Genomic DNA, 12,634 nt, shown 5'->3' on the forward strand with positions numbered 1-12,634 from the left:
AAGGTGTATACTGTATGTACATTCGGGTGCACCAAGTACCAGGCAGACAGGATGAACAGGTACATCCTGTATCCTTTAGAAGTAAAGGTTGTTCAACGAAAATACTTTTTCTAAACATGGCCAGGCTACCTGCTTAATCCCTTCATGATCTGACCAATTTTAACCCCTTAAGAACTCAGGTTTTTTTTTTAATGTTTTTGCACTTTAGTTTTTTCCTCCTTACCTTTTAAAAATCATAACCCTTTCAATTTTGCACCCAACGTCCCATATGATAGCTTGTTTTTTGCGCCACCAATTGCACTTTGTAATGACATCAGTCATTTTACCCAAAAATCTACGACAAAACAAAAAAAATATTTATGGGACAAAATTGAAAAAAACAAATGCCATTTTGTACATGGGCTTCTGTTCCTATGCAGTGCACTTTTCGGTAAAATTGACACCTTATCTTTATTCTGTAGGTCCATACAATTAAAATGATACCCAACTTATATAGGTTTGATTTTGTTTTACTTCTGGTGAAAATTATAACTGTTTGCACGAAAATTAGTATGTTTAAAAATTTCCTATTCTGACCCCTATAACTTTAGTGCATTTTTTTCAGCATGATCTGAAGTTTTTATCGGTACCATTTTTGGTTTGATGAAACTTTTTGTCAACTTTTTATAAATTTTTTGATGGTATACAAATTGACCAAAAATACACAATTTTGGATTTTGGAATTTTTTTTACATCTATGCCACTGACCGAAAAGTTAACATTATATTTTTCGGACATTTACGCACGCGGCAATACCCCATATGTTTATATTTATTTTTGTTTACAATTTTTTTAAATGGGAAAAGGGGGGTGATTCAAACTTTTATTAAGGAAAGGAAACTTTTTTTCCACTTTTTTTTTTAACACATTTATAGAACTCATAGGTGACTATAACATGCAATCTTCTGATTGCGAATTCAGGTAGAAGACAGACATGGTGCACATCTACAATCTTGCACAATGATCTAATTGCTTCTCAGCATAATATCAAAAACTAACAGGTTGTTAGTATATACTGGTGTGGTGCTGTGTGGCATCCGTTGCTGCCGTGGCGCCGTGTCTACGGGGAGGTGCGGCCCATAGACTGGTTTGAGTGGCATTGGGGCCGCTCTGCCAGTGGGTCGTTTCCCCCCGTGGGCACTGGTGTCACGGCGGTGGTGGTCGCCGCCCAGTGCTGCGCCATTTTATGCTAGGGACGTTAGGGACCCACTCTAAATAGGTGGCCTTGACGTGGCGAGTGGGCTTGTACTTTTTGATCAAAAATGTATACTAACAACCTGTTAGTTTTTGATATTATGCTGAGAAGCAATCAGATCATTATTCAAGATTGTAGATGTGCACCATGTCTGTTTTCTACCCGAATTCACACTGTTTTTTCTATCCCCTCCTTTTTTTTGTTTGAACATGTGCTGCACTCTTCCCCACCCCCTCAGCCCAACCCTATATAAGTAGTAGTTAGCTACACAAGGGCCATTTCTTTCCTAGCAGCCTCCCAGTCTGACTGGGAGAGCATGGTAAGTGAGCTATTACACCTTGTTCACACTGGTGTGGTGCTGTGCGGTGTACGTTGCTGCCGTGTCTGCGGGGAGGTACGGCCCATAGACTGGTTTGAGTGGCATTGGGGCCGCTTTGCTAGTGGGTCGTTTCCCCCCCGTGGGCACTGGTGTCGCAGCGGTGGTGGTCGCCGCCCAGTGCTGCGCCATTTTATGCTTGGGACGTTAGGGACCAACTCTAAATAGGTGGCCTTGACGTGGCGAGTGGACTTGTACTTTTTGATCAAAAATGTATACTAACAACCTGTTAGTTTTTGATATTATGCTGAGAAGCAATCAGATCATTATTCAAGATTGTAGATGTGCACCATGTCTGTTTTCTACCCGAATTCACACTGTGTTTTCTATCCCCTCCTTTTTTTTGTTTGAACATGTGCTGCACTCTTCCCCACCCCCTCAGCCCAACCCTATATAAGTAGTAGTTAGCTACACAAGGGCCATTTCTTTCCTAGCAGCCTCCCAGTCTGACTGGGAGAGCATGGTAAGTGAGCTATTACACCTTGTTCACACTGGTGTGGTGCTGTGCGGCGTCCGTTGCTGCCGTGTCTGCGGGGAGGTGCGGCCCATAGATTGGTTTGAGTGGCATTGGGGCCGCTTTGCTAGTGGGTCGTTTCCCCCCCGTGGGCACTGGTGTCGCAGCGGTGGTGTCACGATGCCGGCTGGCAGGAGGTGGATCCTCTGTGCCAGAGAGGGATTGGCGTGGACCGTGCTAGTGGACCGGTTCTAAGTCACTACTGGTATTCACCAGAGCCCGCCGCAAAGCGGGATGGTCTTGCTGCGGCGGTAGTGACCAGGTCGTATCCACTAGCAACGGCTCAACCTCTCTGACTGCTGAAGATAGGCGCGGTACAAGGGAGTAGACAGAAGCAAGGTCGGACGTAGCAGAAGGTCGGGGCAGGCAGCAAGGATCGTAGTCAGGGGCAACGGCAGGAGGTCTGGAACACAGGCTAGGAACACACAAGGGAACGCTTTCACTAGGCACAAGGGCAACAAGATCCGGCGAGGGAGTGCAGGGGAAGTGAGGTATATATATGGAGTGCACAGGTGAACACACTAATTAGAACCACTGCGCCAATCAGCGGCGCAGTGGCCCTTTAAATCGCAGAGACCCGGCGCGCGCGCGCCCTAGGGAGCGGGGCCGCGCGCGCCGGGACAGGACCGACGGAGAGCGAGTCAGGTACGGGAGCCGGGGTGCGCATCGCGAGCGGGCGCCACCCGCATCGCGAATCGCATCCCGGCTGGAGGCGGTATCGCAGCGCACCCGGTCAGTGGATCTGACCGGGGCGCTGCAGTAACGAGAGTGTAGCGAGCGCTCCGGGGAGGAGCGGGGACCCGGAGCGCTCGGCGTAACAGTACCCCCCCCTTGGGTCTCCCCCTCTTCTTTGAGCCTGAGAACCTGAGGACCAGACTTTTATCTAGGATATTGTCCTCAGGTTCCCAGGATCTCTCTTCAGGACCACAGCCCTCCCAGTCAACCAGAAAAAAGGTTTTCCCTCTGACCTTTTTGGAGGCCAGTATCTCCTTTACAGGAAAGATGTCCGAAGAACCGGAGACAGGAGTGGGAGAAATAAGTTTAGGAGAGAAACGGTTGAGGATGAGTGGTTTAAGAAGAGAGACATGAAAGGCATTAGGAATACGAAGAGTAGGCTGTCCCTGTTGTAGGTCCCCCCCCCCCCCCCCCCCCTAGATTCCAGCTCCCTGTTAAGGTTCCATTGAGCTGGTTCCCTTATTTGTTGTTGGTTGTTACTGCATAATGTTAGTGTTCTTTTGATGCTCCACTATAGTTAGTATTCAGGGTATAGGTCTGCACTAGTGTTTAGGGATTAGGCTTGTTTCTCTATACCCATTCATGTTAGACAAGGAGTTAATGGGGATGTTATGTTTATTGTTTTTTTGCTGTTTCTTTATGTTTTTTGTGTGTGCCCTGTCTGTTTGTGTGTGTTGATTGGCTGCAGTATGCGTGGTCCCGATGCTCTCCTCTACCTGTGCTTCTCTTCTTGTTTCTATTGCTTGTGTGGGTCAATATGGGGACTTTAAAGGTAGTAAGCTGGAAACTCTAAATTTAAGAGGGCTCTCGGCCTTTATTTTGTGAATCGACATTCCCCCCATTCAATTTGCATTTAGGAGACCCATATCATTGGGCAGAAGGTCTTGGCTCTTAAGAGGGCTTGGATAGCGAGGGGGTACCATGCCTCTTATTCCAATTTTGCACAGGGGGGTTTCGATCTTTGATTCTAAATCATTGCCTTTAGGTTTGTGATTGTGCACTGCTATGTGAAGTGGCTGAATTTCAACCTAGTATCTGTTCATGTTCCTCCTCTGTTCCAGGTCTCTATCCTGGATTTGATCACTGATAAGCTTGTGTCTTTCCCTCGAGTCCTGTGCTTTTTATAGGTGACTTCAATGTGACTCCTGATCCTATGGTTGACCGCACCACTGCTGCTGATTGAGGCTCCTCTGCATTCACTTCATGGTGACTGGCGTTGGGCCTCACTGATCTCTGGAGGTGAAAGTAATCGACTTTGCTTTCTCCTTTTATTCTGTGGTTCACAAGTTCTTCTCTTCGAATTTACCTGGTCTTGCCAAATCTTCTTCCGGTGGTAAGAGATTTTGTATATACTAGTAGAGGGATCTCAGATGACTCTGTCATAGTCCTTACGCTTAATTTTTGTCCCTGTTCTGCGTCCCGCCTCTGGCACATGCACCCTGGGTGGTTGCAGTCTGAGGCTTTCTCCAAAGGCTTTGGGGGTTTCTCATACAGATTATTGGGCACATAATGCCTCTCACCCTGATCCAGTGGGATTTCTATAAAGCCACGGTGCGGGGTGCTTTATTGTAGGAGTTGCTCACCAGAGGAAGATTCGTTTGGCTAGGGAGAGAGCATTGCAGTTGGAGGTTAATGTTAAACACCTTCAGCTCAAAATTGCTGTGGTGATGGAGGGTTTATCTCCGGGGTTTGTGGTCAACTTTGATATGAACAAGGCGTTTGACTTGATGGAATGGCAATATTTGTGGAGAGACTTAGACGCTGCTTGGTTTGGCCCACAGTTCCATTTGTGGGTCCATCTTTTGTATGATAGTTCTAGGGCCCCTATTCTTACTAACTTGGATGTGTCAGACCCCTTTCCCTTAGGTCTGGGGACGAGGCAAGGGTGCCCGCTGTCCCCCCTCCTCTTTGCAATTGCTGTCGAGCCTCTCGTGGCGGTGATCTGGGTGGCCCCTTCTATTTGTAGTATCCCTGGAGGGTCTATTGTGGAAAAGGTCTTACTATATGCGAATGATACGTTGGTGTATTTGGCTGAAGCAGAGGGTTCCTTTCTCTCCCTCATGAACCTACTTTACCTGTTTGGCTCTCTTTCAGGCCTGTGGGTCAGCTGGGCCAAGTCCTCCTTGATGGCACTTTCTGCAAGGACAGCGTTTTAGGTATTTGGGAGTAGAAGTCACAGCCTCCTTGTCCAAATATCTTCCTCTTAATCTTGGGCCCCTCCCTTCCTCTCTTTGGCGGGCAGAATGAATATATTTAAAATGATCTATCCCTCCAAGTTTTTGTAGCTCTTTCACTTAGCTCGCCTCTTCCCTCCCAAACGATTTTTTAGGTAGATCTGTGTGGATCCTTCTACTGGTAGGGTGAACCTCCAAGACTGGGTCATGCTCTCCTCCAGGCGCCTAAACGTCATGGCGATTTGGCAGCTCCTGACATGTATAATTATTTTCTTGCCTTTTAACTGGTGTATGCAGCGTGGTCGATCGACCTGGATCTTACATATGTAGCTACTGCTTTGGCTGGACCACTCATGGGGTCCCTCTTATCCTATCCCTACTTAGACGGTGGCTAAGGTTTGGTCTGTGGAGTCGGGAAGGTTTCTGCAACCGTTGGTGTCTCCTGTAGCACCCCTGTGGGGGAATACTCACTTTTCGCACCTGAATGGGTTACAAGGAGCCAGCTTCTGGGGAACTCATGGAGTCATATTTGCTGTCCATCTGTTTGGGGAGGATCAGGTTTTCTTGTCCTTCTCCGACATGAAGAACACAGATGTGGAGAGGTGGAAGTCCCGGCAGGGGCTCCTTTCTTCCCAGGAAGATACGACTTGGGTATGCAGCACTTCACAGGTGGAATAGTACAGTGGTCAGAAGTTGATAGAGAATATTTTATTGTTATAAAATTACAATGGGGTACAACAGGGTATGGACAATGCGTTTTGGAGGAACATCCTCCTTCGTCAGGTCTGACATGAAGGGGCGTTATCACATCCTTGTGAGTGCCTTCATTCGTTACCTCCAGCTTAAACATGCAGTTCAGGCGCTATTTGGCAGATGGTTACCACTGTTTTTTTCTGTGATAGATCTTCTCCTAGGTACCACAGACCTCTCCAAGCCTCTCACCCAGGAGTATGCCCTTCTCCAGACTTTGGAGCCTGGCCCCTTTGAATTAGCCTTTGGTAAGTGGGTGGAGGACATTCCGGCTTTGTCTGATGATCAGTGGAGGGAGGTGGAGAGGTCGTACTACTCTACTGTGGTTAGTGCTAGAGATATGCTGATTCAGTCCATGTTTGTACTGAGGCTTTACTACACTCCAGAGAAGTTGAAGCACATTGTTGTTTCCTCTGCAGTACTTGTTTTCTTTGTTCGTTGAAGGTAGGTAAGTTTCTCCATGCGGTCAGGAGTTGTCCTAGTGTTGCTCCCTTTTGAAGGGAGATGATGCAGTTTCTAGCGGATGATTTGGAGTTCCCTCTTCCCTTCACTCCTCGGGTCTGTCTCCTGGGCATTATTAATGGTGTTTTGTCTAGTTCTCATAGGTGTTTACTAATTCGATTTCTCCTTTTCTGTGCCCGTAAAGTGGTTGTGATGACATGGAAGGATGCTTGGCCCTCTCCTCTGTCGCGGTGAATTAGCTTTCTGAATAAATATGTGCCTCTCTATCATTCGTTGGATGTGAGTTGCAAATGCACAAAGAAATTCGATAAGGTGTGGACCCATTGGCTTCTTCTTGATGCCTTTACCGACACTCTGACGTCTCAGGGGGTCTGAGTTGGCACAGTATGCTATCTGAGTGGTGGTGGTGGTTGGGTGGGGGGGGGGCGGGAGAATGGGAGTTGTGGTGGGGGGGGAATGGTAGTGCCGGGGTGTGTATGGAGAGTGACTGTTTTTGATGTTTATCATTGTCGGGCCTTTCTCACTCTGGGGGGGGGGGGTCCTTTTTTTTTTTTGCCCCTTTTGCCCGGCAGGTGGCTTCTTGCTGAACCTGCTGCCCTGTGTGGTGCTACTGATCCCACTTGCTTTAATGTCCCCTGCTTATTGCCTTGGGGCCATTGCCTCTGGGGGTGTTTTGTTCTTTTGATGAATGTTTATTATTCTGTTTGAAAAATGCTATAAATAAATAAATTTCAAACAAATTTACGTTATCTTGATTCTGCAGATCTATATGATTACAGCGATACCCAAGTTGTATAGTTTTTGTCTTGTTTTAAGCAGTTTTGGGGCTTATTTTTGTGCCATATTCTGTAGCTTTTATCGGTACTATTTTGCCATTGATCAAACCTTTTAATCACTTATTATATGATCTTTTTCTGGGATATGATAAAAAAAAATGCAATTCTGGTTTTTGGTATTTTTTTCCTTAGAGGTGGTAGAACATAGAACCCCCCCCCCCCCCAAAGTGACCCCCATTTTAAAAGCTATACCCCTCAAGGTATTCCCTAGGGGTATAGTGAATATTTTAACAACACCACAGTTTTTTGGCAGGAATGATTACAAGTCAGTGTAAAAAATGTGAAATTTGCTTTTTTTTCACAAAAGCATCATTTGTGGGACATATTTTTGTACATTGCTTCTGATAATGAAAGAAATGCACCCTATATTTTATTGCGCTGCTTGTGCTGTGTTTGGAAATACTCCCGCTTAGGCGATATTTGGTTCCTTGGCCGTGTGGCAGGACCCAAACGAGAGCAGCACCATTTCAGGGCATAATTTTAGGCCGAATGGATTATAGGCCACACTTGTCTGCAAAAGGTTTTAGCTGCCAGAATCAAACAGAACCCCACAAGTAACCCAATTTTGGAAACTACACCCCCTAAAGTATTCACCTAGACCAAAAGTAATTACTTTGATTCCTTTTTGTATGGCTGGAATGGTTACAGAGTCAGAAAAAATTTAAATTAGCTTTTTTTCACAAATGCATCATTTGTAAAACATATTTTGTGTACATTGCCTCTGAAACGAAAAAATAAATGCATCCCATATTTTATTGAGCTGCTTGTCCTGTGTTAGGAAATACCCCCGCTAAGGCCATATTTAGTTCCTTGGCAGCATGGCAGGACCCAGAAGGAGAGGAGGGCCATTAGGTTTTCAGGGCATCATTTTAGGTCAAAAGGATTATAGGGCGCACTTCATGACTACAAAGGCTTTTAGCTGCCAGAACCATACAGAACCTCACGTGACCCTATTTTGGAAACAACACCCCCTAAGGTATTCATCTAGACCAAAAGTGATTACTTTGAGTCAATTCTGTGTCAATTCTGTGTGGCTGGAATTGTTACAAAATCAGTAGAAAAAATAGAAATTAGCTTTATCTTTCACAAATGCATTTGTGGGACATATTTTTTGTACATTGCGTCTGAAAAGGAGGAAATGCACCCCATATTTTATTATGCTGTTCGTCCCGGGCTGGGCAGTACCCCTACTTAGGCCATATATGGTTGCATGACTGCCTGGTAGGACCCAGAAGGAGAGGAGCCCCCTTTGACTTTCAGGGCATCATTATATGAATTATGGGCCCCACTCCATGCCTGCAAAGGCATTGTAGGGTGCTGCAGGGGAGACAGAGGGAGCTCCCTCCCTCTGTCAAAACACTTACAGCCTGCGGTTGCTTCCGACCGCAGCTGTAAGGGTTAAAACTTCTGGGACCCAAGTTTACTTCGGTCCTGGCAGTGTGATACAGCTGAGTTTTTGCCACGATCTTGTGGGTACACTGGGCAGTACCCACAAAAGCCATGGACGTGTATACGCGTCCTGGTGCAGGAACGTGCATCCCAACTGGATGTGTATATACGTCCATGGTCGTTAACGTGTTAAACTTTTTTTTTATAGAAGGGGTTAAGTTATATATTTGTACAAACATTTTTTTTTTTTTTACACTTTATTACTCTCCCCCTAGGGGACTTGTATGGGCCATCATTAGATGGCTCATACAGATCAATGCAGGGCATACACCTACTGGGCACTTTAATAGGTACAGCTTGCTAGTATTGGGTTGGACCCCCTATTGACTTCAGAACTACCTTAATACTTCATATCATACTTTCTACAAGGTACTGGAAACATACCTGAGATATTGGTTGAAAATGGACATGATGGCATAACACAGTTGCTGCAGATTTGTTGGCTGCACATCCATGATATGAATTTCCCAAAGGTGCAAGATTTAGATCTGGTGACTGTGGGGGGCATTGGAATACAGTAAACTCCCTGTCATATTCATGAAACCAGTTTGAGATGATGTAAGCTTTGTGACATGGTGCATTAGCCTGCTGAAAATAGCCATCAGAAGATGGGTACACTGTGGTCATAAAGGGATGGGCATGGTCAGCAACAATACTTAGGTAGGCTGTCATGTTTAAACCATGTTCAGTTGATACTAGGGGTCCCAAAGTGTTCCAAGAAAGCACCACCAGCCTGAAGCTTTGATACCTGAACCCGTTTTCATGGTTTTTTTACACCAAATTCAGACCTTACCATCTGAATGTTGCTGCTAGAATTGCCTAATTTTAGTAATCCTGTGCAGATTGCAGCCTCAGTTTCCTGCTTAGTGGAACACGGTGTGGTCTTATGCTGCTGTAGCCCATCTGCTTTAACCTCTTCAGGACGCAGAGCGTATGCATATGCCCTGCATCCTGAGTCCTTAAATGGGCACTGTCAGATACAAAAACTTTTGATTTGTTGTAAAGCATGCAAAACTAATAGGTTTTGCAATTACTTTCATTAGAACATTTTCAGTATTTCATACTGAAAAAAACTGTCAAACAACTGCCCCCCTGCATGCTTGGACACACACTAGTCCTGCTGTGTCCATGCATTATAACCTACATCATGGACACACTTCCTTGATTGACAGCTGTGAGCGCAGGGTTCACAACTGGAGGAAAAATCCTCCCACTGCCAGCTTGTGTCCTGCTACTGTCGGTGATGACAAGCTGGGAGTTGTAGTTTTGCTAATGCTAGGTGAGACATGAGCAGACAGCATTCTGAGGGAGGGGGCAGAGACATGTACAGTGAGGCCATGCCCCCTCCCTTTGAGAGGAATTCAAACTAGTGAGCTAAATTAAAAGTGTAATAAAAAAATAAATAAAGGTGCTAGACACATAAAAATGATGTACATGGTCAGGATTAGGTACTGAGTGATATATTTATAAAAAAAAAAAAATTGTTGGATCTGACGGGTACGCTTTAAGGATGTACAGATACGCCTGTGGGAATTCCGGTCCCTGCCGCTAGCCGGTCGGGGACCGGACCGGAATGCCTGCTGAAATCATTCAGCAGGCATTCCAGCACATTGCCGAGGGGGGTCCTGAGACCCCCCCCCATGTCAGCGATCGTTGCAAATCTGCGGCAATTCCGAGTCATATGGGTCTCCGGTGACCCGGAAAATAAGGGGGATCGGGATTGTGACCAAGACACCCCCGATCCCCCTGAAGGGATAGGAGTAAGGTGGCAGGGGTGCCACCCCTCCTATCCCTGCTATTGGTCAGTCAGAAGCGACCGACCAATAGCAGATCAGGGGCAGGGGGGGTTAAAGTTTGGTTCCCCCGTTCTGCCCACCCACGGTAGTCAGGGCTGAATGGGGGAACTGTAGTATGACGTGCGGCGGAAGGCAGCGATCCTCTCCATGGTGCGGCAATGACATGCGGCGATCCTCCTGACTACGGAAGCCGGTGAGTTGCCTATCAACATCTGGAGGGCTACAGTTTGGAGACCACTATACAGTGGTCTCTAAACTGTATCCCTCCAGATGTTGCAAAACTACAACTCCCAGCATGCCCAGACAGCTGTTCGGGCATGCTGGGATTTGTAGTTATGCAACAGAAGGAGGGCTACAGTTTGGAGATCACTGTGCAGTGATGTCTAAACGGTGGCCCTCTAGATCTTGCAAAACTACAACTCCCAGCATGCCCAGACAGCAGTTTGCTGTTTGGGCATGCTGGGATTTGTAATTTTGCAACATCTGGAGGGCCATAGTTTGGAGATCACTGTGCGGTGGTTTCTAAACCGTGGCCCTCTAAATCTTGCACAACTAAAATTCCCAGAATGCATGAACAGCAAACGGCTGTCTCGCCATGCTGGAAGTTGTAGTTGCGTACCTCCAGCATGCCCTTTGGCGATAAGTACACACTGGGAGTTGTAGTTTTGCAACAGAACCTAACTGAAGGTTTTCCAACCAGTGTGCCTCCAGATGTTGCAAAAGTACAACTCCCAGCATGTACGGTCTGTCAGTGCATGCTCGGAGTTGTAGTTTTGCAACAGCTGGAGATTTGACTAGTGAGTCAGGTCTCGGCCGCATTGCAAGCTGGGAAAAATCTGAGACAGCAGTCATTTTGTATGCTGTTAAAAATAAATAGTGGGGTGAAAATCACATAAGAATTGTGAGAAAACCGTCACACACAAGTACAGACACTATATTATGAACACTAACTTTACAACCCATGTAGCATAGTCAAATAAAAAAAATTCCTGGAATATCCCTTTAAGGTGAAAATGAGCTGTGTCCTTAAGGGGTTAAGGTTTGACTTGTGTGTTCAGGGATGGTTTTTTGCATGGCCTGGTTAATCAACCTATCAATGAGCTAATAAAGTATCATAGATTAGTATATCTTGTGTTTTGAACATATACCCACAAAAATAAGGAAAAGTTCCAATCAATCAAGTAAATGGAAGAGTATATAAAGCAAACAAGTAATGATGATGCACCAAGCAGACCAGAACATACCAACACTGACACTTGTTTCGTATGGAGCTTTGGCAAAGTGATATCAAGGGACATTCACTTTTTTAATGTATGGGATCATTCACATTATATTTTAAATTGGCACTGTCATTAAATAAAACCTTTTTTTTATCCATCCAGCATAAATTTAAATATGAAAACTTTAAAATTAACCCCTTGACATGTCATCCTACCAGCAACTGCCTGCTAATTCAGTCTGTGCCCACTCAGGTAGTCACTGCCCTAGGTGCATCACCACTGTGGTCAGTGATGGACTAAGTGGGTAGTTCCTGCAGGGACAATGCGTCACAGGAATCAGAACAAAAGGTGTCGGAATGGCACAGCTCTGTGTACTTTCTATCTGAGCCATATGGTTAACAACAGCTCTGAATGTATACACTAAACATATACATAGAGCTTCATATTCCTCATGAGGCCAAAACAATGTCCTTTTATGTTGGGCCAGTATGCCTTGTTTTCATCTGTATAGAAAAGCACAGCAGATTGCACATCCCGATACAGAAGGCCATTACATGTTCGGACGTTGGACATACATGGCCTATATTTGTTTGAGTTTGACTTTAGAGACAGGAATCTAACCAGTTCAGCTTGATTTCATGAGGAGCTTCTGAGTCAAAGTAGGAAGGGCTGTCTTACCTTGCCAACATTACATCACAATGGCCCTCATTTACTATTCTAAACCCAACCTCTTTTGTCAGGTTTTTTTGTCGCATATTTGTCTGCGCCATGTCGCAGACATCGTGCGCCAGTCTGCGACACGATGCAACATTTTTTCCCGACGGACCCGATGTGGATTCTCCCAAACCCGAAAAAGGGGCGTAACCCGACATTTCTGAGCTTTCCCACGTATTTATTAAGGTTTCCAACCCGAATTTGTTGAATTGTTGTGGATTTTTTCCCGAGAGCTCAGAGGAGTTGGAAACCAAAACCAACAAAACCCACGTGCGACAAACAGGATGCGACATAATAATAAATACCAGGGGAAAAAAGCAATCGGGTAAGAAAGCAACATAGACTTACAACCCGATTTTCTTAGTAAATGAGGG

Source organism: Hyla sarda, chromosome 1 (genome assembly GCF_029499605.1).
Source record: "Hyla sarda isolate aHylSar1 chromosome 1, aHylSar1.hap1, whole genome shotgun sequence".
Taxonomy (NCBI): Eukaryota; Metazoa; Chordata; class Amphibia; order Anura; family Hylidae; genus Hyla; species Hyla sarda.